Source organism: Onychomys torridus, chromosome 14 (genome assembly GCF_903995425.1).
Source record: "Onychomys torridus chromosome 14, mOncTor1.1, whole genome shotgun sequence".
NCBI classification, from domain to species: Eukaryota; Metazoa; Chordata; class Mammalia; order Rodentia; family Cricetidae; genus Onychomys; species Onychomys torridus.
The window spans coordinates 52,694,993-52,718,773 of NC_050456.1; the positions used below are offsets into that span (position 1 = coordinate 52,694,993).

The 23,781-nt window shown below is 53.4% G+C and overlaps 1 protein-coding gene across 4 annotated transcripts in view; it reads right to left on the reverse strand.

Annotated features, from left to right (window-relative positions):
• Nucleotides 1-23,781, reverse strand: part of Mideas (mitotic deacetylase associated SANT domain protein) — a 69,638-nt gene that overhangs the window by 23,367 nt on the left and 22,490 nt on the right. Inside the window, exon 1 of one of the 4 annotated variants that reach the window (XM_036205740.1) lies at nt 18,630-18,992. The exons of 1 other annotated variant lie outside the window; for it this stretch is intronic. The gene's annotated coding sequence lies outside the window, so the exon portion shown is untranslated. Of the gene's footprint in view, nt 1-995; nt 1,015-17,433; nt 18,042-18,629; nt 18,993-23,781 lie in introns of those variants that run through there. 2 more of the 4 variants (XM_036205741.1, XM_036205743.1) reach the window with 2 other exon arrangements.

Genomic DNA, 23,781 nt, shown 5'->3' on the forward strand with positions numbered 1-23,781 from the left:
AGGCATACTGTCCCTCTCCTCTTGCCCACCACCTTCTGGCTAGTCTCCATGTCTGCTGCATTTGAATGTGTAATTTGTGCCCTGTAAAGACACATGCTGAGGGACCGTGTGGAGCTGACGCGTAGCCTAAGCCCCAAGGCAAACTGAGACATGGGAAAACAAAGGCCAAACCAAGAACCTTGTCCCATTAAACTAGGTTCCGGTACTAAGCAGCTCCGGGTCTGGTACTCGCTACACCTCTGTCTACACAAAAGCCCCGGACCCAGAAGGATCTTCTTCAGGCCACCACCACCTCCAACACTTAAAGACAAAGGAAGTCAGGGGACAGGGAGTATTCCCAGTATGGCCACCCATCCTTTGTAGCTAAACCAGGCTCTTGCAAAGGCCCAGAGAGCTAGGCTTGCAGCCTTTTATGCTGAGGCATGTAGGTGAGGCCCCACCCCTGGGAAGAGCTGCTGGGTGGGGCTCTGGCTGCCAGACTCTTTCTCAAACTAGCACAGAACCTGTTTTGCAACCCTGGCTGGACAGGGGCCCAATTTAGTCTAGTAGATGGTCAGCTGCTGCTGCCCGCCAGCTGCCACCTCCTTCCCTCCACTGCTGAAGAGGGGCTGGTTACAGCAGCCGCTAACTCAAATACGAGGCGTGCAGAGTTCTAGAACTTAGGCCCCCCCAAGACTTGCCGTGATGTCAAGTGCTCAGTTTTTCTGCTTTACCATAATTTTGGGGGATGGGGTTGCTGGGATGGGGGCTTCATGTATGTTAATTAACCACATGTGGTACACGGTGAGCCAGACCTGACTCCCCCACCCCCTCTAACTTGATGTTTAAGCTGTTATATTGACATTGCTACAGAACAGAATCCAGGCCTGTATTTTACAACATGCAATAGCTGCTCTATCATTAAATTTTTGTTCTTTCTTCAGATAAAAGTCTGTTCCTCTAGTGTTTGTTTTCTCCCTGGGAAGTTGGTAGGAGTAGGAAGTGGAACAGCCCACCTCTTCCACAAGATCTTGGGTCTCCCCCAAGACGCAAGAGGCCTTGGGTCTCTAAGGTAGGAAGGCGAGAGGCTGGCAAAAAAAACGAATCTGCAGATCCTGGTAAGCTCTGGATGCAACAGACATTGTGTTAGCAAGGTGGGGCAGTTCCCAGAAAACCAGCATGGAACAGACCGGGCGTCACAAGTCCTGCCCACAAGAAGTCCTGCCCACACCTAGCGCCGGCTCCCCTCCCAGACACACCGTGCTATCTCGACTGTGCACGCTTCCGCAGAGGCCGCAGCCCCGGCTCCCGGGCTGGCCTGCCTGCAGCTCGGCCGCCTGACTCACGGGAGGAGGGGGGGGGGGGCTCGATCACTTTCACCCAGCCACCCAGAAGGGGAGTAACTTCCTCCTCCATTTCCTTCCCCCGCTCCTGGGCCCCAAGACAGTGCGGGGGCCCCTAGCCTGGGCATTTCTTGTTTGCATTTGCATATAAATTGCAGGGAAGAGGGACCCCAGCGGGAAGGGGGGATTCGGACCAGGGCTCAGAGCTGAGGGCCAGCAGAGTCACAAGCTTTTTGAACAAATCTTTCTCTTGCTTTTTAAAACCGCCTCTCTTGAGCAGTGCAGACCCATCGGCAGAGAACCAAAAGCCAGCCAGAGAGGGAAAATCCCCCCGGGGCCTCCAGGAAGCTGAGGGTGGGGCTCAAGAGTTCCACCCCTCGGACGCAGACCCAGGCCCGGCAAACTGGCAAACTAGAAATACTCGGATGTGTCTGCAGCAGCAAGGCAGAGGAAGAGGGAACACGTGAGCGGGGAGGAGACAGGACAGAGGGAAGCCCAGCAGGCCACGTGCCTCTAGGGGGCTGCAAGCTCAGGGATGCTCACATTCATTTGTGGGAGCCACAGCATGGGCTTTGGGGGCCCGGAACAGGGGAGGCCCACGTGGCAGACAGGCCTGGATGCACGTGCGGACATGTTCCTGTCAGAGGGGGCCTAGGCAGGGGAGTGGCTATTCAGGGCCTGGTGCAGGGTTTGGAGGACGCATGGTGGAGTCTGGAGAGAGAGCTCCAGGGTTTAGTTGCTCTAGCCCAGGGGTTTGGGGGTGGGGGGAGTGGGGGGGGGGTGGGGAGGGGTGCGTGTAAGTCAGAAGGTGTGACTAGCTGTGCTGCTTCCTACCCTGCACACCACGGAGAACCCCATCATTCAGCATACCACAGCAGGAGAGTCAGGGACTTCCTTAAAACAGATCAGAGGAAGTCTGGTTTGGGGAAGAGACGGAATCACCCCCATAAGCTTCTTGCTGCAGAGATCTCCACAGCTATGTTCTTCCTGCCCTACAGGCAGAGGCCCACAAACATGCAGGCTTAAAAGAAGGTGCTTGGGGGCCTATGGGGAAGTAGGAATGGCCACCTAGGCAACCCAACTCTAAGCAGCCAGAACAGTAACAACGTGGTCTGCCTGTCCAGGAGGGTTCAAAGTACTTTGCATCTTCAAAAATGTCTGTTACCACGCATGATATTTTAACTCCCATTTTTGGAGGGAAGCTGGGTAAGGCTGACAGGAAAAAGGTAATTTGCCTATGGTCACACATGATTATGTCACCAGGACTTGGAGCCATGAACGTCAGACTCAAGATGGAGTCCTAGACACAGAACACTCTGGTCTCGGGCCCCATACGCTCACCTTTCCTGGGGCCCAGGGCAAAGGCTTGCTGGACACAGACGGCCGGCCTCTTCACTAGCTCCGGCAGCTAACCCTCTCCCACTCTCCCCCCTCAACATAACTGAGACACCCCCCCATCTTAAGAGACTCAGGGAAGGAGCCTCACCACAGAGACAGCGGGTATGAGGCCCAGCTGCAGGAGCCGCGACACCTGGACTGGCTACGCTGGCCCACCCTATGCCCAGGTTCTCACACTGGCACCTCCGGCCCTGGTTCAGCCTTGGCTGTTGTGGGCCGTTCAGCTCTACCCTGGCACCTCCGGCCCTCAGCAGCTCAAACGGGCCCGAGCTGCTACTTCCTCTCATTCTTTTCCTGTCACATCCTCTCTCCCCTCAGGTGTAGGTCAGCCTGACCTTCCTCACAGTGAGGAAGAAGGAAACCACCTTCTGCCAGCCAGTGGGCCAAATCCCCAAGGTTCAAGAAGAAGGAGGAAGCCCTGCTGGCAGGTCATCCCTGGGACCAGCTGCAGGGCCTCCCACGGCACAGCACAGCAGAAGGAAACCCACAGCCACCATGGGGCCGGCCGCAGGCGCGGCAACTGCTCTGTCAGTCTAAGTGACTGACTGTCATGCCCCGTTCTGTGGTCCCTTCCTCTAGGAGGCTCTCTGCTGCAACCAATGTCTGACCAGAGAGCCACAGGTCCTTAGGCTGAAAACAAAGCCGGTGGCCTGGGACCAGTGAGGTGCTCAGAAAGATCTCTGGCGAAAAGAACTTTCTCTCTGCAGAAAGGGAGGCAGGGTGCATCCAAAAAAAAGAAAGAAAGAAAGAAAGAAAGCGGTGCTGAACCCACAGATGGGTTTCACAGACACGCGAGCAAGGTCTAGAAAGTCCTTGGGGTGCTCTGTGCAACGGTCACTACGCTCTGAAGGGATGGTCGCTCCTCAAGTGGTCCACCTGCATGCCCAAGTGTGACTCACCCATGCAGGAGAATCTACTGGGCCCTGCAGTGCAGGGGAGAAGGACCAGTTATGGCCACCGAGAGAGGATTGGGCCCCTCATCAGCCACCTGGGCCACTCGATTTGTTCCTCTGAGACACACAGACTGCTGTGAGTCACAGAGACCAGGGAGGACATGCCCAGCTTGATCCAGGGTCACAGGTGCTCAACTCTGAAATGAAGGCAGGAATCTGCCACCCCCAGGTCCAAGTCCTACAAGCCCAGCTCAAGGAAGCAGGGGAATCGGAGCTTGGGGGTCCCCCACCCCAGAGTAAGCAGAATACAAACAGGGCACTCTACAAGACCCTGACCTCCAAGCAGAAGTCGTACTTCTGAAGAGGCTGCCTGAACTGGGGCAAAGTCTGAACTGAACCCTGCCCAAAAGTCCCCAGACTCGGCTCCTGCTGTCTCTGCCAGCACTTCATGCATGAAGGATACGGTCAGGCCTCATCAGTCTACCACTATGCTTCGAGGTCTCTGACTAGACTGCGTCTCTGCAGTTCCACCCCTTGCATGTGAGCCCCTGCTTCCTCTGGGACGCTCTCTGACCCGAAGCTGGAAGACCAATGCAGCGAGTTTACCATGCTGCCTGACCCCACCACACACCAATGTGCCTGGCTCCTCGTCTCTGGTAAAGACCCTTGTGCCTTGACACTCGATCTGGAACTGCCTAGTGGGATGGATGTTCATTCAAGACTGCTCCCTTAGAACTTAGCCAAGCAAAAGGGCTCACAGCCAGGTATCCAGACCGGGGTCCTGCCTAGTCCCTAAGGCCAGTTCATCTCCCTGACAGACAGCAGAGCTCCCCAGGCTGCTGAGATGATACAAAGGGCTCATATTAGCTCACACACACAGAACCCATGTCCCTTCCAACAAAGCTGAACACAGGTCCATCTCCAGTGGCAGGCCCATGAGTCATTTGCTCCTGGACCATCATTCACAGCCCCATACTACATGCAAGTCACCTGGAAAAGTACCAGCTCCTCCTGCCCCAAGGCTTTCACCCCTGCCTGGGCCATGGCCTTTAAATCTGTTTACCTCATGCCCTGACATGGTTGGGCTGGGTCTCAAGACACCAGATCTGTCTAAAACATTAAAGATCCATGCCAAGGGCCTGGATCCATGCATGGCCTAGCTGGGCCCCTGGTCCAGGTTCACTTTCTGAACGGCCCTTTCTCAGATAACTGACGTCTCTCTCTGGCTACAGCCAGGCTGGGTAAGTATTCTGGAAATGCCATCTTGGGCCAGTTAAGAGTTGTGAGGTCTTGGATAAACCTTCTCTCCAGACACAAGGTAACAAAGTAGCTATCAAAATGCCATTTGCTCTCCACTCCACTCCAGCAAGGAGTTCACACTCAGGCCAGAGAGCCCAGTGTCTCCAGACCACTGGATACAGAAGCTCTGTTCTCAAGGAGTTGCAAGTCAATGAGAAAAGAAGCTTTGATGCCTAATGGGAGCAGGAGGAGGCCTGTGACTGATCCATTCCCCATCCCTGGACCACCCTTTCCCCAGACTTCAGCTCAGAGATGAAGAACACCTAGGTCGACAGGCTGGGGAGGGAGTCCCCAGGGTCTGTTACGAAGCTGGCCTGGCTCCGAAACTTGGCCACCATTCAAGCTGAGTACAGTATGAGCTTTGACAGCTAAACAGGCCAACGGTGAGTTTCTTTGAAAGGATTATATGTGAGAGGGGAAATCCTCGACTTGATAAGACAGGCCCGGGGGCTCCAGCCTAAGCAACAACCTTAACTCCTTAACTGTCTCCCTCTCCCACCGCCCCACAAACACTAGCACGCTGTCCATCCGGGACCAGGATAACCAGTTTCCTTTTATGGGGGGGAGCTCATGCAGAGAGAAGGGCTACCTACTGGGGCTGGGCAGAGGACCTAGACTCCACACTCAGCATAGCCTCCGCTGAGGGGCTGACTGGCTGCTTGCAGACAAGAGTCACCACCTTGTTTAGAAACACACACACACACACACACACACACACACACACACACACACACACGCCGCAGAGAACTCAAGGACCAGAAGGATAAAGGGTAACACTAGCTAGCAGTGACAGTCTATAAGAAAAGACAGGGCTGGGCAGGTGGCTCAGTAAACTGCTTGCCACTAAAGTACGACTATCTCCACTTGGACCCGCTGCACCCATCTCAGAAGCTGGGCGTGACCAGGCACCCATAATCCCAGTATGGGGAGGCAGAGACAGGAGGGCTCCTGGGGTTTACTAGCCAGCCAGTCTAGTCTAGTCAATTGCCAAGCTCCAAGTTCAATAAGATATCTGACTCAAAGTAGGGTAGAGATATGAACGAGGAAGCCACCCAACACTGACCTCTAGCCTCCACTCACATGTGCACAGGTGGCTGGACCTTGGGCAAGGCCTCTAGTCTGTTCCCTCACAACACTCTCTATGCCCTGTGATGCTCACACCACCAGAGTCTGCTCTAGCTCTTCCCTTCTGGAAAGGTCTGACTCCCTAGTAGGTCTAGGGCAGGGCTCTCAGGAGGCTGCCGGAGTGCCCCGGTGCCAACCTCGGCGCTGAGCCAAGACACAGAGATCAGTCACAGGGGCCTTGCCTAACACCGCCTGCCCTGCCTCTTCCCCCACGGCACACACCCTGCTGCAGCTGTGCAGGTCTGCCTGGGCCCCTTCATCCATTCAACAGGCATCTGATGGCCCTGGCTGCAGGCCAGGCTCCAGGGACACACAGGAGAGAAGGCAGAGCTTTTGTCCTGTGGAGCTGCCAGCGAAGTGGGCAGAGAAAGACACAGGAACACGTCTCGACTGTAACGCAGAGGAGAGGAAGGGCCAGAGATAAACACAAGGCCGGGTGACCCTCAGGGAGGGTCCTCCCTGCTCTGAGCCTCTGCTGAAGTGGCCCCTTTGCCTTTCAGTCCAGCCTCACAACCCTTAGCTCTGCTGTCTCCAGCACGTATTGTTGTCACCCCTAACTGACTCTTCGTTCCGTCCCGTTCCGTCACTGCTCCATAATGCTTCATGGGCTAGAAGCAGAGGGAGGGAGTTGTGGACGGCTTGCCAGGGAACTAGGTATCCGGTCCGATAATCTCCACTCATTGGTTCCTGCACTGGAGGAACTTCAGGCTACAGCCAGGGCATGGGGAGACACGGGAAGCAGAGAAACACTGATGTAACAAGCATGGGCCCCACGAGGCAGGACCACCAGCACCAGCGTGCCGAGGTATGCAAGCGCTGCTTACTTACATAGACACTACTACCCAACCAGACACAATGAGAGGATGGCTCTGAAAAGCGGCTTGTCCCTGAGTTCACATGTGAGGAACCAGGCTGCTGACTCGGAATCACACAGCTGCCCAGTCATTACACTCTGCAACCTGCCCCTATCCTGCAGGGATACTCAAACCCATGCCGGGTCTGAAAGAGGAACAGAGGAAATAGGAGGTAAATCGGTTCCGTAGTTCTTCATACAGAGCCCAAACAGTGCCGAGCACTGGAGCCAGGGAGGAGCTGGCGAGTCAGGGCCTGGTTCAGCAACGTTCCCTAGGGACCATCACTGCCAGAGTAGTGTTCTGTGTAGAAGATACAAGGGTCCCGAAGCACCCTGGTAGACTTTGCTTAGCAAACCCAAGGTCCAACTAACTGGGTGCTCATGTTTATGGCACTCTTAAGGTGTGGGCATCATCTTATTTAACCCTCGGTTTTTGGTTTTTGGTTTTTGGTTTTTTTTTGTTTTTCATTTTACAGGCCAGGAATAGAATACTTTAAAAAAAAAAAAAAAAAGTAACACAAAAGGAGGCGGTAATGGGGATAGTATAAAACAAGATATAAAAATGAAATGGCAAAATGAGGCATAAATTCTCTCTTATCAACAACTATTTAAAATGTCAGTGTATTAAATGCTGCGATTTAACAGCAATGGTTCAAATAATAATAAAGGCAGTACTTGGCAGAATTTCTTAAAGTTGACCCAATGGTAAGTGGTTTACAAGGTACTCTTTCTACTAGAAGACTTCGCCGGGCGGTGGAGGCGCACGCCTGTAATCCCAGCACTTGGGAAGCAGAGCCAGGCGGGTCTCCGTGAGTTCGAGGCCAGCCTGGTCTATAGAGCTAGTCCAGGACAGGCTCCAAAGCTACAGAGAAACCCTGACTCAAAAAAAATAAATTAATTAAAAAAATAAAAAAGAAAAAAAAAAAACAAAAAAGACTTAAACAGGTTGAAAATAAAGAAAAAAGAGACAGTAGCACTCTGGGAGGCAGAGAGGTACATTTCTATGAGTTCAAGGCCGGCCTGGTCTGCATAGCCAGTTCCAGGCCATCCCAGGCTCCATTGTAAAACTCTGTATCAACCCCACCCCACCTCAAAAAAAAAGAAGAGGAAAAAAGAGGTGCCAGAAAGAGATGGCTTAGTCGGTAAAGTGTTTGCTGTAAGCTTGAGGACTGAGTTCAGACCCCCAGCACCCACATAAAACACTGAACACAGCAGCACAGGCCTGGAACCCCAATGGAGACAGAGGGCTCCTGGGTCTTGCTGGCCATCCAGCCCAGCCAGAGCAACAAGCTCCAGGTTCAGTGGGAGACTTTCTCCAAAAATAAGATGGACTGACTGAGGAAGACATCTGACCTTGACCTCTGGCCTGAACATACATCTGGCACACACCCACACATTTACAAAATACACATACACACCAAATAAATATATAAACGATAAAAGAATAAGAGTATACCATGCACAGTGTCCAAAGGAGACCTGGAAGGACTGTACAATATTTGTGCAAAATTGATCTTTAGACAAAAATTATTATTAGAGACAAAGCAAAACATTTTGTCATGCTAACAATGATGATCCACCAAGAAACCACCAGTTGAACCTGTATGCACCCAACAAAGGGAAAAAATGAAGCAAACACTGTCAGAATTGAAGAAGGAAACAGTCAATTCAACTGTTACCAAAGACTTCAATATTCTAGTCTTTTTTTTTTTTTTGAGACAAGATTTTACTCTAGCCCAAAATGGTCTAGAACTTGATGTAATCCTCCTGGCTCAGCTTCTCAAGTGCTGGGGTAACGATGTGAGTCCCTAAACCCAGCCTCAATATTCTATTTTCAGTAATAGACAATACAACTGAACAGAAGAGCAACAGGAAAAAGAAAGCTTGAATGAGGTAAACCAATTCTACCTAAAAGTCGCCTTGCCCAACAATACCATATACTCTCCTCAGCGAGCACAGCCACCCACATGGATCCTAATCAAGTAAGTCCTGTGCTTGCGCGCGCGCGCGCGTGTGTGTGTGTGTGTGTGTGTGTGTGTGTGTGTGTGTGACAGGGTTTCTGTGCAACAGCACTGCCTCCCCTTTCAACTCACTCAGTAGACCAGGATGGCCTCGAACTCGCAAAGATCCACCTACCTCTGCCTCCTGAGTGCTGGGATTAAAGGCGTGCGCCACGCCACCATTGCCTGGCTCAATCGAATAAGCCTTAATAAATTTAAAAGGGCTGAAATTATACAAAATAAATTCTTTGATCAAAATGAGCTAAAATATGAAAGCAAATAATAAATTTGAGAAATTTACAGAAAACAAAGGTTCAAAGACCTGCTCATCATACTCTCCTGGCTTGTGAAGGCCACTCCCTCCCCACCCTGTGTTCTCCATGCATGGTTAGATCTTCAACATTTGCAAGCATGTATGTAACTTCTTGCCAGTTCCTCACACCAGACACGCTGATTCTGACCCCAATAAAACAGCTTGCATAGAGCCAGGTGTGGTGGCACACACTTTTAATCCCAGTACTCAGGACATAGAAGCAGGGGGATTTCTGTGAGTTCTAGGCCAGCCAGAGATACATAATGAGACCCTGTCTTAAAAATAAAGTAAAACAAAATAAATAAAATGAACAGCTTCAGAATGAAGCAGGTTTTGCATGCAACAGGCCATCTTGGAGCTTTGCTTTGCCCTGGGGAAAGGGCCACAGGCCAGGACTCCCACTCCGTTGCCAGTCTACAGAAAGTCCTAAACGCATTTCCTTCCCAAAAGACAGGAGCTAACATTTTCAGGACACCTGAGCCAGGCGCTTGGCAAGCCCTGATTCCTGGCAATTCATCCTTACAAACCATCCAAGGACGGCTCCTGACCTCTCAAGGGAAGGAAACTCAGAGCCTGCTGCTGTCAGTGTCAGAAGACCTAAATGCTGTCTGCCTCCAAGGTCCCCCCTCTTCCCACCATCCCACACCTGTAGTTCCCAGAAGGAATGAACAGTACTTTTGAGAATCCTACAAAGTCAGTGTGGCCTCTGCCTCTCTTCCACTCCATCCCAAGGATGCTGCTCTTCCTGGGGAGCATTTTCAACCAGGGTGTGGTGTATCACACTCAAGAAACAATCCAAATCTTCTAGAAACAGGCCCCTAATGGGGGTGCTGGTGAGAAGCTCCTAAAATTCAGGAGAGCCCAGAGAGTACACGGGCAGTGGGGAGAAAGGAGGCCGCAGAGGTAGACCGGAAGAAGCAGATCAGCTGGACTCTGGTCAGGTAAAGGCCAGGCCTCCCATCATATCAAGATGGTTTGAGCCTCTCTCCAGGAGTCAACTGGCAAAGCACAGCTCAGCTGGGAAAGCTGAACAGATTCCAAATATCAAGGGATGTCCGTGTTCACCCAACCCAACTCCACATTCGGCACAGTCATCCAGAGAAAGCAAGAAATTTGTTTTAGGACGTGCAGCCAGGAGCACAGCCTCTACAGGGTTCCAGTGCTAAGGACTTAAAAAAACAATACTTCATGCCTCCATGTAAGAAAGGCCCAGCTCCTGGCAGGGAGAGCAGGCACCGAGGAAACCTGGAGCTAAGGTGAATAGTAGTACTCCAGAAATACAGCTCATCCACTCCTTCCTCTAACGTCATTCAGGGGGCTGCCGGGCAAGCATGGTACTAAGAACTCCTCACCAGAGCAAACGTCCTCCTCTCCCTGTTTCCACCAACAAAAAACGTTCCAAGCGGTCAAAGGTCAGAAGAGCACAGAGGCAAGTGGAGGACCGGAGCCAGGACTGCCTGTCTCAGTAACTCTTTCTGCAAACTTTCTCCCTGAGTCTCAGGCTTGGCCTCTTGTCTGGATGCCACACAGAGCTGTTTTGAAGCTATGACAGAAACACCAGGTAAACAGAAGCCTCCCTGAAGACTGTGTGAAAACCACCCTGATGTTCCAGAAGTGTGGCAGGCTGGGAAAGGCCCAGTGGGTGAGGCGCCCTGTAGAGGCTACCATGATTCCCACGCCTGCGGATGCTATGGAAGATGTGTCTTTTTCCTCATAGAAGCCACATGCTCCCATACTCTCCAGCACTCCATCCATAAGCAGCTTCAAAATAAAGCCTGCTCTCCCCAGGTCATCACATACTCCAAATACCCATAAGGCTCAAGTTCTTATCCCTTCCCCTGCCTGCCGCCCCGGAAGTCTAGCTCCACTCAGTTCCATGTTTGAGTTCGTTTGAGCCCCTGTGGCCCTTCAGAACACTGAGCATCAGATCCAGCCGCAGGCAATCACGTCACGTCTCTGCACAGGGTTCTATGGCTTCTTCCAAGAACTTAAATTCTTAAATAAAAGCTGTTCATGGCACACACTCAACAAGGGAGAGGGAGATGAGATAACCATACATCCAAGGTCACAGCAGAAGCCCCCGTTTCATGACTGATGAAACCAAGACCCAGAGACTTAACTGACCACGAACCCACGGTCACTTGTCCCAAGGACATACAGACGACTACTTGAGTAGAGCTGTGGTCAGGGCTGCCAAGAGGAGGCCCTCACATTTGGTACCTGTCTTAGTCAGTGTTCTATGGCTGTGAAGAGACACCATGTCCAAGGCAACTCTTATAAGAGAAAGCATTTTCTTGGGCCTTGCGTACAGATTCAGAGGTTTAGTCCCTTATTAGCATGTCAGGGAGCATGCAGTGTGCAGCATGCAGACAGACATGGTGCTGAAGAAATAGATGAAGAGTTCTGCATCCAGATCCACAGGCAGCAGGAAGAAAGAGAAAATGGGCCTGGCTAGGACTTTTGAAACCTCAAAGACCATTCTCAGTGACACACTCCCTCTAAAAGGCCACACCTACTCCAATAAGGCCACACCTCCTAATCCTTCTCGAATAGTGCCACTCCCTGGTGACTAAACATTCCAATAGATGAACCTTAGGCAGAGGAGGGCACATTCTTATTCAAACCACCCAGCACCCCTTCAGACCTGCCAGGTCCTCAACATTTTGGATCATTGCTTCCCAGTTTTGGGGTGAAGCTGGGGGGTCTGGTGTATGAGGTCCTAAGCCTTCATCCTCCCCCCGCCCTAGGTTTCCCTGTCTGACCAGCTCTAGAGAGGGCCAAGACCCATCTGGTTACCAGGCTTGGTGAATGTGTTCCCTGATCCTCCCAGTGACCAAGAAGCACACAAGCCAACTGCCAGGAAAACAGGGTTCACAGCATGGCTGCGTGGTAGGTGCAGACATCGTGTCAGCATCGGGCCGTTCTCAGGCCTGGTCAAAGACGCAGGACCTCTGCCAAAGGCTGGCACATTCCTTGCATTTCTCCAGTCTCTGTGCAGCTGCTGTAGGGCCTTTTCTCCTCTGTTGATTTATTCTTTATTGTTCCTGAAATACACCCAGAGGCCTTTGGCATGCCACACCAGGCACCCGCAGAAACATTCAGCCTAAGCCCCAAGTACACACCAACCAGCACTCTGGGACCTGGGCCAAGCTAACAGGAATGATAGGCCCCAGGGTCAAACCCAGCCGTCGGGCAGACCCAAGATCCCACCTAACCCCTTGTCTGTGGTCTCCAGAGCTTTTCTTAGGACCGTAGAGGCTGGGGGGACATTTGAGAGAGAAGACATCTGGAAGGCCTAAATTAAGTCTCATGGCCCCCTTCCTAGGCTGTGTGAATGGCCCGGCAAGCCCTAGACCCAAGCTCAAAACTGGGCCTCTGGTTGCCCCAGTAAGTGTAATGGGGAGGGAGACACAGAGGGGATCGTTCCTGCCCTTCTCAGCCCCAAAAGTCTCCCCTACCAATCAGTACCATGATGCCCTAATTCTTACCATCTCACTGCATTCCATGGGCGAAGCACTGTCCCCTGTGCATGAAAACAGACACAGGAAACGTGGAGCTGTGTGGTAAGGAGGCTGAAGAGGGTGCAGCCTCTCCCATCACTAGCCTTCCTAAGCCTCAGCTTCCTTATCAGTAAGTGGGTACAGCAGTATTAAAGCTCCTGTGGGGTTAGGTGAGGTAACACAGAGATGAACCGCCTGCTTGACAAAGCGAGTCCTCGCTAAATGCTGTTTCCTTCCCCTCTTCTGCTGGGCCTGAGAGACATGAATGGCTTGTCTCTTTCACCTTCACAGCTGGCTGACAGCAGCTCCGGGCAGGCCGGGCAGAACAAGGAGACAAGGAGTCCCAGCAACAGTGTTGAACTCTGCAGACGTGTAAGACATCTGGTCCACAGACTCGGAAGAGGGGGCTGGCAAGAATTCCAGAGCACACACAGCACGGGCCTCCTCCTCTAGACTCAACTGTGCCAGCAGAGACTGCAGGGACACAGTGGGACCAAAGGACTTCCCAGAGAACTCGGGCGAGGCTTTCAGGCCCACGAGGATGAGCGACCACCCTCCTGCACTCATTTTAAGAAGACCGATAAAAAGGGAAGGTGCCGTGGCCTGAGAGGGCAGATGTTAAGGCTGCTGTAGAAAGGAAGCCAGCCTGCCCAGAAGCCATGGCACTCAGCGTCCCTCAAGTGGAAGTACCCGCCTGGTTATTTCGGGCACTTCTGTCCAGAGCCGGCAAGGAAAGGCTGTTGCTAGCAAAAGTTGTTTCCTCTCAAGTGTGCAAGGCAGTGGGGACAGAAGCCAGCAGCAGCCACCGGGCAGAGGGGCCTTCACTCCTTTCTAGCTGTCACTGTGTGTGTGCATGTGTAGCATGGGTACTTCCGCTTTCACTTAGATCCTGCTCCTAACCACACACACACACACACACACACACACACACACACACACACACACACACCTAACTATGGAGCCAGTAGAAGGCTGAGCCACACCCAGGAGCTGAGACAGTATCCCTCTGCCTTCTTCCTGCACAGCCCTTCCAACTTCCAAACTGGGAGGACAGTGACCCCGAGGGCGACACCCGGATGTAAGCACATCCCTTCTTCCCACCCTCCCAAGGTGAGATGGGAACTGGCAACCCCAAGCAACTCATGGCCTCTTGGCCTCCCCATGTGGCAAGGAAGGAGTTTTGCTTGATCCTCCCCCACCCCACCCCCCATGTTTTCCAGCTCTGGGATAACTCCCCACAACTGCAGAGCCCAGGATTATGAACTAAGGCCAACTGAGGCCTCAGACCCAGTGAGGTCAGGTGAGGACACAGGTGTTTGCCCCAGGACCTGCCCCAGGCAGAGAGGAAGAGTTTGCTGGAAGGAGTTTGAAGCTCGGGCCCACCTGCCCTGCACAGGCCCCTTTCTGCACTCCAGTGGCCTTGCTTTCCCAACTGGCAAGTTCTGGCCACAGTGGGCTGGACTAGGGCGTCTGTCTACCTAACTTGGGAAAGGCTGAATCCCAAATCCTCTTATAGCATTCCTTCTTCCCGGGAGCCCATCTTCCCTAACAATCTGAATGGCCCCAGGGAATCCCCGGCTAGCTGCAGAACCTCCCTCCCTTCCAGCTTGGGTGAACAGATCTCACCCAGGCTGCTCCCCTCCCCCTCCCTGAAACTTGGAGGAAGAAGCAATGCCTGGAAAAAGCACCCTCCCTCCGCCACAAGCTCCCTGTGGTTGGAAGAAAGGCAAAGGGACCAGGGAGCACCTTCCTGGGCTGGCCACCGTGTGAGGAAGAGGAGGAAGAGCCACAGCCACCTGCCAGCCGGGGAAGGGATGGGTCAGTCGCCCTGGTTCTCTCTCCAAGTGGCGGCTTCCTTCCCCTACACTCTTTCAATGCTTCTCATTCTTGCTCCCACTTCCGTTGGGGAAAGGGCCAAAGTGCTCTCGCATGGGATGGCCCACCCCTGCTCCACCCAAACCTCCATCCAGGTCACACTGTCAGAGTACAGGTAAGGGAAAAAAAAAAAAAAGTGACTCTGTCCTGCAAAGCACATGCGCCCACCCAGGTACCCAGGAGAGCTGTTCAGCCTGGGAGGGCAGGTTGCTCAGAGCACGATGTGACCTCCGGGAAACTGAGCCCTTAACCTTCCTGTCCAGGGACAGTCTCTTGTAACAGCATGGACTTGAGTAGCCTGAAGTGAACCAGTTGTAACCCAAGCCCTAAGGAATTAGAAAATAAGCTTCATTTGAGCAAGCGATGGTGGCATCCCGACACAGATTTCCTACAAGCAGGATACCCTTCATTTGCTCTTCCCCAGTAGGGGCGAAGAAAAGCAAACAGGAGCTGGACCTGCACCTATTACAAACCTTCCAACTACCAGCCCATCAATTTGCATGCACAGTCTTGTCTCACCTTTACAGCCACTGGACAAAGCACTATTTTCCTCCCCATTTTACATAGGAAAAACCTGAGGCTCAGGACATTAAGCGACCGCACAAGGCCACAGGGCAAGTGGAGAGGCTGGAGTATGAACCTGGGTGCTCAGGGGTCGCTCCCATGCACCCGCCAGCCTTCCTTCAGTCACTGCCAGGTGACTGTCCACACACCATCCAGGAATGGCGTTCCAGTGTGGAGGCAGAGGTGGGTGTGGACGAGTTTGGCCCGATTTGAATTGATGCCCACCCCCCACGACTGTTACAGTTCCCAAGTGTGTGGCTGTGAGAGTTCACGTTAAGTGTGCAAGCAGTGGGAGTGGGAGGAGGGTGATCTGGATTCCAAAGAGCAGCCTCCAACACAGAAGTGATGCTGTAATGCTTCTGATTCATAAAATGAGCTCACAGTCTCAGTGTCCCAATGCTGCTTCAAATGCAAATGCAGCCCCTTACTAAGACCTGGGGACTTCAGCATTCCTAGCCCTGGTCCAAGGTGCAATTTCCTCCAGCCGCACGGAGTTATGACGTGCAGGAGCAATTTCTCCGACAAGAAGCCACCACTGGCTGCATTTCCTGCAGTCTCCAATGAGTCAGGAAAACGTAGAGCCTTCCCACTACCACCAGCTGGCCCTGCAACAGTACAGGTACACACGTGTGTACACACACACACACACACACACACACACACACACACTTGAAGGGTGCCAACCTGTCCTAGCCAAACAAAATGGCCAGTTTAGCAGATCTCCAGACAGAAGGAAGCTCAACTCTCATTCTGAGGTCCCCAAGGGGTCAGGATGACAGAGACCAGGATTCCCAGAGGCTAAATGCAAAGGAACAAGCTGTACTGACTAACACCAGTATCATTCATGGTGGGCTGAACCTCTTGCAATTAACAATGCAGCGGGGTGGTCCCTACAGGAGAGGAAGGACACACACACACACACACACACACACACACACACACACCCCAGCCCTCCATACAGCAAATCTGTTTTTTTCCTTTTTAAGGCAGAGACCATATAGCCCACCCAGGATGGCCTTGAATTCATGAGTTCAAAAAATCCTCCCACACCACTGCCCCACACCCACCTCCCAAGTATTTGGGACTAAATAAAGAGGTGCCATTAACCTTGGCAAGTACTTTTTTTTTGGGTGGGGGTAGAGATCTCACTCACTTATCTAACATGCACTAAACTCTTACAGGATGCCAGGCCATGTGGAAACAGCCCTAAGCTTACAGTACAGCAGAAACCATCCAGGTTTTGCATGCATTAGCTCAGACTCCTCACAGCAACTCTATGAAGGAGGGCCTATGCTTCTGATACATGTGCATGAAGCAGCAGTTGGGTGTTGAGAAGGCCTTCAACAGCGACACGTGAAACAGGGCTAAGGGGGCAGAGACCAGCAGTCTCCCAACAACTCATGTCCTCAACCAACATCACCACACTTTCCTTTTACGTGACATGCTATCAAGGCTAGAAATTTGTGGTCTGGGCTCACAGGAAACTAGCCAGGTGACTCTCCATCCTCTACCTACTCCTGTCTTTTTCCAGAGGCCTTGGTTTTTCAAAGAGCCTTCCCCCAGGTTCTGCAGCCATGGGCAAGCTCTCAATTGCATCTACACCTCATGCTGCACCCCCTTTCCATTTATTAAAAGCCCAGGATTTTAAAACTAGGGCTATTTTTTAAAACCTCATGTTTAAAAGTTAAAACTTTCATCCTTCCAGGCATTCCAAGGAACTCTTTCATGAACTGAGTACCAGTAGGGGTTCTACCTGGTGCTTGGAGCTGCCACAGAGGCAGCTGATCGGCCTTCCTAGAGCAAGCTGTAAACCTGGGGACATTCTCCAGGGTCTTCCACCCCTTGACCCCTGGGAGCTACAGACCAGAGAAACCAGCCAGAGGCCAATCCAATTAGAATAGAGACTGGGCCAGGGCTGTGCAATGAGATAGTTTATCACAGTAATTGAATGTTTACACCCTGCAGAGCAGCAGGAAAGAGGCCCCCTAAGTTCTCAACCGAAATGCGCGTCCCTTTTGGTTCTGGAGTCATCTGTGCATGCTGAAAGGAAGCATTTCTCTGATGCTAAAGGTGTGCATATCATACTTTCCCTGGGTGGCTCTGGACTCAGACAGACTCAGACGGTTTCACCCCCTCAGCCAAGGCACCACAAATGCATCTTCGCCAAACCATCATGGTCCTAAAACTTCAGGGTCAGGATAACCCAGGCCTCCAGACCAGGCTCCCAGTGCTCGATGACGCCACTCTCCCCCTTCCCAGCCACAGCTACCACCAGCATCCCCTACACTCACGTGCCACGGTGGCCTCAAAGACCGGCCACTGCTCCCCTATCCTGCCTCCCCGGAGCAAACAGGTCCGAAGTGGGATGGTGGAAGCAGGAAGTAGCCGCCGAAGTTGTAGCCAACAAAGTTTAAAACGAGGCAAGAAACTTCCCTTTTCATCTTTCCAGCAGCTCGGGCCAAAGATGGCTTTGGAACACTCAGTGGCCTCCCATTTGGGTGACAGACGCCTCCTCCAGGTCTGCTTTGGGTCTGAGGCTTGAAAGCCCCAAGTACTCCAAATTCCTCAGCTCCCCAAAGTCTTTACTTTAAGGCCTGGGTGGGGGGCGCAGCAGAGGTCCACACGCCCCTCATTGTGAGCGTGTGTGAGGCGGGGAATGATTAACTCCAAACGAGCCCGCCATATGCAAGGGCCCAGACGAACCCGGGCTCCAAAGCTCACGACAGGCACCATGGAACACAGCACCCGGCCGGGGACGCGGGCGTGCGGGGGCGGGCGAGACAGATGACAGGTCTGAGGTGCACCGAGCAGCGCCGGGCGCGCGGGGTGAGGCTGCTCGGCGCTCGGCGTCCGGCCCCGGGCGCGCTCAGAGCTCCAGCCTAGGCCTCTCCAGCACTGGCCCCGGTTCCCTGCCCCCACACCACCACCACCCTCCCGCAGATCTGTCCCCGCAAAGTCCCCGCGCCGACCCAGCGCCCAGCACGCTGCAACGAGAAGGGGCGCCCGCTCCAAGTTCTCGCAGCTCGCGAGCCTCTCGTCGCGCCTCCCCGGCCCGGCACGCCAGCCGGTCCCTGCGGTCACCACGTTTCTCTTGTCGCGCGCAGGAGCAGCAGCCGCGATCATTCGACCCCCCCCCCTCCCCGTCCCCGGCCCCAGCCGCCGGGAGCGGGCGTGGGGAGAGGCTCCGGAGGGCTTCCCAGCCGGGGCCGCGCCTGGGTGGGCGGGCCGCGGGCGAGCTGCGTAGCTGCACAAACACGGCGGGGCTGCGCTGCACACGCAGCTGCGGGGCTCGGGCTGCGGGCCGGGAGGAGGCGGGCTACGGCGGCCCCCGCACCCGCCGCCCCGCAGGCCGCAGAAGTTAGGCTGCCGGAGGCCCCCCGCGTGTGCAGAGCTGCAGCCACCTCCTGCAACGGTCGCCCCGGGGTCCCCTCGCTGGCCGCGCCGCCCGCAGGCCTCGGCCGTCCCCGGAGCAACACACAGCACTTACCCAGCTCCCGCCCGGCCTCCGGCCTCAGTAGTCCTCCCTTCCTTCCGCCGCCGGCCGCCGCCTTTGGGTCGCCTCCGAGGAGCCCAGCCGCCTGCACGCACTCCCGGATTTTAAAAACAAACAGGCGCCGTCGCCTCCCCGCGGCGTTCGCAGGGCTCTCGCCAAGCCCGCTCCTCCCGAAGCTGGGAAGTTTGCTGGCAGGGCCGGGGCGGGACGTGCGTGCTGTCACCCGCTGCTCGCGACACGGCAGCCTCGGCGCGCCCCGCGCCCTTCCAGTCCGCCTCGAGAGTGCTCTCCCTCCCTGCGTGTCACCCCCAGTCCTGCGATGCAGTGTCAGGATTGCACGACTCTGACTCATCGGTTGAGCTCACAGCATGAAAAAAAAAAAAAAAAAAAAGAGAGAGAGAGAGGGCGAGAAGCAAGAGCGAAGGAGGAGGACTCGCTGGCGTGCTACAAAGGATTGCACAACTCGAGGGCTGAGAGCGCCGAGCGCCCAGTGGCTGGCCGGCGCGCGGCACGGCGGCGAGCAGGAACCAGCTCTACCACTTCATCAGCACAACTGTCTCTGGGCGGCCTCTCCGCCCGCAGGCTCCGCGCCGCCCACTTCCTGCGACCAAATAAGGCCGGGGAGGCGTCTTTAAACCTCCGGCGGCTGCCGGGGCTGGGGATTTCCAACAGACCTCACCTCCACTTGCAAGGCTGCGGCCACCCTCCCTCCACCCCAAGCCTAGGCCTGAGCACACATGCACACGCACACACGTACACACACACACCCCAGCCCCCATGGCTCTTCTGTAACCAACAGGCCACGCGGCTTGTTCCTTGCACACCAAGGTCAGGAGGAGACAGTGACGAAATGTTTGGAAACCCATGCAGCCTGCCAGGAAAGTGTGTGTGTGTGTGTGTGTGTGTGTGTGTGTGTGTGTGTGTGTGTGTGTGATGGTGGAGAGGGCACAAGTCGCTTTCCTTTGGAGACGGTAAAGCATGCACAATCCTCTCCGAGGCACTTTATTAAACAGCCTTGCTGAGTTTCGATTTCTAAGCCACCAGCCTGCCCCTGCTGTGGAGGTTATAGAGAAGAAACCAGCCCTGTCCCTATAAAGAACTCATGTGACCCTTACTTAGGTGACGAAAAGCTCCTGGGTTGAATTCTCACAGCTCAGGCCTAAGGTGCACAGCGGACTCCAGGCCACATCCCTGCCCCCCCCCCCTTTGCCTTCCTTAAGCGTCCTGACATAATTTTCTAGTCCTAGCACCCGATGCCATTTTTCCCCTTTCGGTGGATAATGGGAAACTCAACAGGTCTTCCAGAGCTGAGAGAAAGCCGGGTGTATTTTGCTGATTGGATGTTGCTGCTTCTTCAGATGAGTCAGAAGGTTTTTCCTCCAAAGGAAACACCACTGAGGAACACACTGTGTTCTGAGAGACACTTTCCCCTGGGACGGGTGTCAGGTAAAGGGCAGCAGAATTCTCACGCTGAGATTGCAGGGCCAGGGCCCTTCACCTTACCTAAAGAGTGGAGGACACAGACATTCAACAGGGAACCTTCTTCACAGACACTTGCACGACCTAAGCGGCATGGCTTCCCACCTATCCTCTTGGACCTCTCTGCTGGCTTCATGGCTACCTTTGTGCACCTGCACCTGGAAGACACTCCCAGAGGACAAGGGCTTACTTGTCCTATGGCATGACAGACAGGTCAAAGAATTTTAGCTACAAAGTACTAGTAAGTATGCCAGGGGACTAGACCAGACGACCTCTTAAAACTCTCTTCCGGTTTAAGATCCGTGTTTCTGGAAAATGAATGGAGGAGCCTGGGAAACCCCTTTCTACAAGGAAAAGTCCAGACTCCCCAGTTTAGCATCCACTATGACAAGTCTCCAAATACTTCCCCGTGCAGCGACTGAACAGCTGTGTGAGAATATTTTAACACTCTTCATTCACCAGACGGGGAACACAGGATCAGAGAGCTTGCTTGCCTTTGCATAAGGTCATAGGGTAATCCAATAATCTATCCCCTCTCTTCCTCGGCTCCCAAAGAGTAGGTCACTGACCCATTGAGGGACTGGGGTACTCAGGTACAAGGTCCCCCCAGATAAAAGCCAGACTCTGGGTGCTCCTGGCAGAGGCTGGATCTAAAAGCCATTTTGGTTTTTCCATTTGCAGGTCTCTTCTCCTTGTGGCAGCTCATCTAGGTGAGAAAAACAAGAGCAACCCCGTGGAGGCCCAAACTACTCAGGGCCTGAGAATCTGAGCTTGCTTCACCCAATCTGAGCACTTCACAGGGCTGCATAAGGGGATGATCTGACCACGGGCGTGTTTATACCAGGTGTTTGGAAGGATCTACACTTGGCTGTACGGTGTGCTTTGATCTAGCAAGGGGAAAGTCTTTTGCCTCTCTCCTTGGCATTGTTATAAAGAGCCTTTTGAATCAACCTTTGAGGCTGCCGGGTATTGATCCAGACCCTCCCAAAGCTGTCCTGTGTTTCTGTCTTTCCTCTTGTCCTCTAGGCCTATCATTCTACCTAATATTTCTTATCCCTCTCTCCTCCTCCAAAGGACCCTAGAAGAGGTGTGTAAGGTGGGAGCTGGCCTCCCACAGTCCCCCACACAACCCACTTGGTCTCCGGGGTCCACTATTTCCAGGTCCTTCATTAAACCTGCAGCTATGCTGACCTTCCTGAGGGCTCAGCCCCTGCAGCTAACCAGGGCCAGCCCAGAGGGAGCCCCTGAAAGAGAACACAAACCAGTCCTGGGACATCTCCCAAAATGACCCAGCTGGGGAGCACATTCCTAGAAGAGTCTGTCACCATGGTGCCAGGTCCCAGCCTCCAGGGAACAAGTGGAAGCTACTGCAAAGAGCATTTGCTCAGCCTGGTCTGGGAGGACTTCCTCCCCCTCCCCCCACAAACTGTTGGGCCTGTCCCAGAAGTCGCATGGGGAGGAGAGACAGGAGGTAAGAAGCACAAGGAGAAGTCAGTGGCCCTCAGGGAGCCACTTGCCTTGAGCAGCACGCTTCTTCACTCAGCTAAAATTCTACATTTGGGCCACCTCAGAAATGGGGGCAGGGGTTTGTCTTGACATGGCAGAAGCCTACCTCCCACCAAGCAAATGGGGTGCTACTGAGGAAGCTACAGGCTTTCTGGGAAAGCCTTGGAGGTCAGTCTTCCTGCAGATATGACAAAGCAGAATCACTGACTTGTGAAGTGCAAGTTTCAGGTTTTAGAAGCTCTCCAGTCCCTCCTACAAGCCTCTGGAGCAACCAAGAAGGTAACCTTTTAGAGTTGGGAGGGTGGGATGGGGGGCGTAGGGAGTAGGGAGGGATTCCTGAGACTTTACCTAGAGAATGCCACTTCCTCCCAAACCCCGGGGGAGAGAGAGGAATACAGAGCTCCAGGTCCCTGTGTATCTGCTAAGAAACACTCTAGCAAGCAAAGCATCCTGGGCTGGATTCCCAACTTCCATGGCAGCTCAGAGTAAGACAGTACTCCCCTGACTGGCCATCACCCATGTCCAGCCCATTAACCTCTTTAGGGGAAGGGGCAGGGTGAGGCTGGAGAGGTGGCTCAGCAATTGAGAACACTTGGTGCTCTTGCAGAGGACCTGGGTTCATTTCCCAGCATCCACATGGTGGCTCACAACCATCCATAATTCCAGTTCCAAAGGATCTGACACCACAAGCCCAAGGCACTCATCTGATGCACACAGACACACACACAGACACACACACACAGAGGCAAAAACGTTCATACAAATCAAATAAATTATTTTTTTAAATCTCCCAAGGGTAAATTTTATGGCACATGAGTTAAATCACAGTAAATTTTATAAAGAATGGGGAGGGGCTTCCAAGAAGCCCAGGGTCTTATTACCCACCTATCTACCTCCATTAACGTTCTGTTGGCATTGTCCACTACGGAATAATGGGCAGTTTTAGGGCAAGGCTCAGTGCATGAGGCCTTGCATTCAGATGCTAGGGGAGGAAGCTCGGGAAGAAAGGGACAGGAGGAGGAGAAGGAGCACACTCTTGTAACCCCAGAACTCAGGAGGAAGAGGCAGGAAGACCAGGAGTTTGGGGGCAGCCTGAGCTACATACAAATACTGTTTTAAAAACATTTTCTTCTCCCCAGCCCCCAAGTTTGCATACTTGTTCCTTCTCTGTTCTTCCCTTCTCCATGGAAGTCAGTACACACGTGGGGTGTTAGTGCCCCTTCACTGGGGACACAAATACCATCGAGGGCCCCGAAAGTCTACAGTGCCAGCTTCCTTATGTCTCTACAGTTAGTTCCCTTTGCAAAATAAAGATGCTATCTTTAGGACCTCCTTGCCTAGAGTTACAAGAAAGGAGAGAGAAAGTTGTGGGAAAGATAGGAAACCAGGACTGAGTCTGGATCCTGTCTAAAACAAATCCGGTGTTTAATCTTGGGACAGTCTTCGAGAGCCTTCTCTGAGTTTGTTGTTGTTGTATTGTGTTTTGCCTATAACAACTCAGCTGTGTTCTAAGGGGTTATAACTGTTATTTCTCTGTGTTTATTTCTCCCACGACCTTCTCCCTTTCAAGAACCTAATCCCAGGAAATATCCTTACGCACACTCCCATCCAAAGTGGCCCCCCTGGCCCCAGGATGAGCCTCTGCTGGGCTCCAGCAGAGGGACTATTTCCAACATCAGTCTGGTGTCTTATCCGTGATATCCCTCCAAGGCTGCCCCCACCGCATGCCTCTTGTGTCCTTTCCACTATACCCTCCACACTGAGAACTTGGGTGGACTAGGGACACCCCTCTGATGGCTGTGTCTTCTCCTCAGGCCTTACCAGGTCCTTCCTGAAGGACCAGCCCAGTCATGAAATTAAGCTGAGAAGCCACTGCCCTTTGATCTCATTTACCCCTGAGAACCAGGGACCCTCCTCCTTGGCTCCCCCGTTCCTTCACCTGTTCTGGGGAATGCCTGCCACATCAGCCCCCAGCTGTCTGCAGCCCTGGGTACTTCCCACCTGCCCCTCCCCTGCAGGCCTTGCCAGGTTCTGAGTGCCTTTGTCAGCCCTGAAAGGGAGCTTCTATGGATGTCCCCACTTGCTGCTGTCACTCTGGGAGAGACGTCTGGCTGGGTGCAGGGAGAAGAACGAAACAGGTGTGGCAGCCAGGGAGGGCCGG